The sequence below is a fragment of the Suricata suricatta genome, chromosome 3 (genome assembly GCF_006229205.1).
Source record: "Suricata suricatta isolate VVHF042 chromosome 3, meerkat_22Aug2017_6uvM2_HiC, whole genome shotgun sequence".
NCBI classification, from domain to species: Eukaryota; Metazoa; Chordata; class Mammalia; order Carnivora; family Herpestidae; genus Suricata; species Suricata suricatta.
In genome coordinates, this window is record NC_043702.1 from 53673702 (window position 1) to 53675851 (window position 2150).

At 40.7% G+C, this 2150-nt stretch overlaps 1 pseudogene; it reads right to left on the reverse strand.

Moving 5' to 3' along the window:
• Positions 1–438: 438 nt before the first annotated feature.
• On the reverse strand, positions 439–765 carry LOC115286459 (annotated as a pseudogene).
• Between the last annotated feature and the right edge of the window lie 1385 nt (positions 766–2150).

The window sequence follows — 2150 nt, forward strand, 5'->3', positions numbered from 1 at the left end:
TCTTTGTGTCCCAAGACTGTCTGTGAAAACCATCCAGTCTTCAAAGGGAAAGGAACTCAAATTAGATGGGCAATCTTCCCAGCTATCAGAATTCACATTAAGCTTACCACCAAAATAACCATCCATCACACGTTCATTTTATTTTTTTTAAACAAGCTCTGACTGGTTTTATTAAAGAAAAGTTTTATGTGATTTACTTTCTTTTTTTTAAATAATCTGTTTTAAAATGTTTTTAATCTTTATTTTTGAGAGACAGAGACAGAGCATGAGCAGGGGAGGAACAGAGGGAGAGGGAGACACAGAATCTGAAGCAGGCTCCAGGCTCTGAGCTGTCAGGACAGAGCCCGACATGGGGCTCGAACTCACTCACCACAACATCATGACCTAAGCTGAAGTCAGATGCTTAACCCACTGAGCCTCCAAGTCACCCCACATAGTTTACTTTTCACCAGGCTGTTCTGGCATGCTTCTGGCATGATAACACAATCACCTGGATCAATGTGCATGCTCTGTAGTATTTCCCACACGTTGTGCCCGATTCAATATTATTGCCACCCTATTTGTGGCCAACATGGCATAGTATTCTATTTCAGATTTCCTCAAGGCCGGGCACTTGTTGGTAAAGATGGCCAGTTTTGCTTTGCCATGTCTGACCACGTTCAGAGTCTGCTTACACCCCAGCACATACTTTCCACTTTCTATAATGAATTGAAGCCTAGAAGTGATCAGTTCCAGTGACTTTTTTGTCTTCTTTGTAGCCACCATCTTCCTGCCTTCGGTGTGGGATGGCCCCAACCAAGAGCAGCAACCAAGATGGCCGGGAGTGAGAGAGGGTCATTATTATTTTCTAAAATAGCCATTTTTATTGCTGATAGTTTCATAGACTTGTGGAGATTTCATTGTAGTTTGTTAAATTGGTTAAGGTATCTTAAATTAGCTTTTAGGTAAGGGTTTATCTTAAGAATGTTGTTTTAAGAGATGAGATAAATTATAATCTGGAACCAAGAATGACCTAGAACAGATACCTCTTTCCAATTCCAATCCAGTGGAACCCTTAGGCTGAATTCTACCTCTTAAAAAAAAAAAAGGATGTAAGGGTGGAGACAAGAAAGCTGATAAATGACTCACTCCAGTTTTTGGAAGGAGGTGGATCATGCTTCTACTCCCACAAGCCTAGTGCTGGGAACTCCCCATTTTGGAAGATGAGGCAGATCTAGACATGAAAAAAGTTTGAAGGAGTGTCCCACCCCAGAAAATAAGCTACATTCATTGTTAGCTTCCTAGAGTACATACACAGTTAAGATATAAAAACAGTAAATACCCAGTATATTCAAAGGCTTTAAAAATGCACATATCTCTTGGGAAGCAATTTCAATTTCAGGACTCTATATTTAGACATTGGGGTGCCTGGGGAGCTCAGTCAGTTCAGTGTCAGATTCTTGATTTCAGTTCAGGTCATGATCTCACCATTGGTGAGTTTGAGCGCCCCGCATTGGGCTCAGCGCTGGGCCTTGAGCCTGCTTAAGATTCTCTCTCCTTCTGTCTTTGCTCCTTCCCCACTGTGCTTTCCATGGGTTGAGTATCTAGTCATGCTGACTGTGATTCTAGTGTTATCAGAACCTTTTATATTTGTTTGTTTGCATTTAAATAAGGTGGCTTATAAACACACCTACTTCCTTAGCTGCTCCACTGAGGAAGCAACATTCTGTTCCATCACCAAGTGACTTAGAGTATTTTCAAGGGTTATTATTCCTCCCTGAATTTAGAAGTTAATTCCCAAAACTGTGGAAAGCTACTGCAGAAATTAGTAAGCAGTGGTGGTAGTAAGGTGTTTTTTTGTTTTCTCCTCCTCTCTCTTTTGTATATTTTCTATTTGAAATATGAGAGCCTGCCTTTTTAATAAGGAAACTGTATTTGAAAAAGAAATTGTGACAGTACCCAGCGCTCTCATCCCGCCTTCACCGGGCTGGTGGCCATCCAGTGGCCCCTCTTTTTCAAGGGCAAGAGGTTTCGTGACCCAACTTGAAAAGCTATCTCCTTTCCTCCTGTCACCCCAAATGGAGCACTTTTTTTTTTTTTTTTTTTTTTTTTTTTTTTTTTAGTAATAAGATGCATAGCTTTCCAGTTTTATGCCTTACCAGATTCACTCT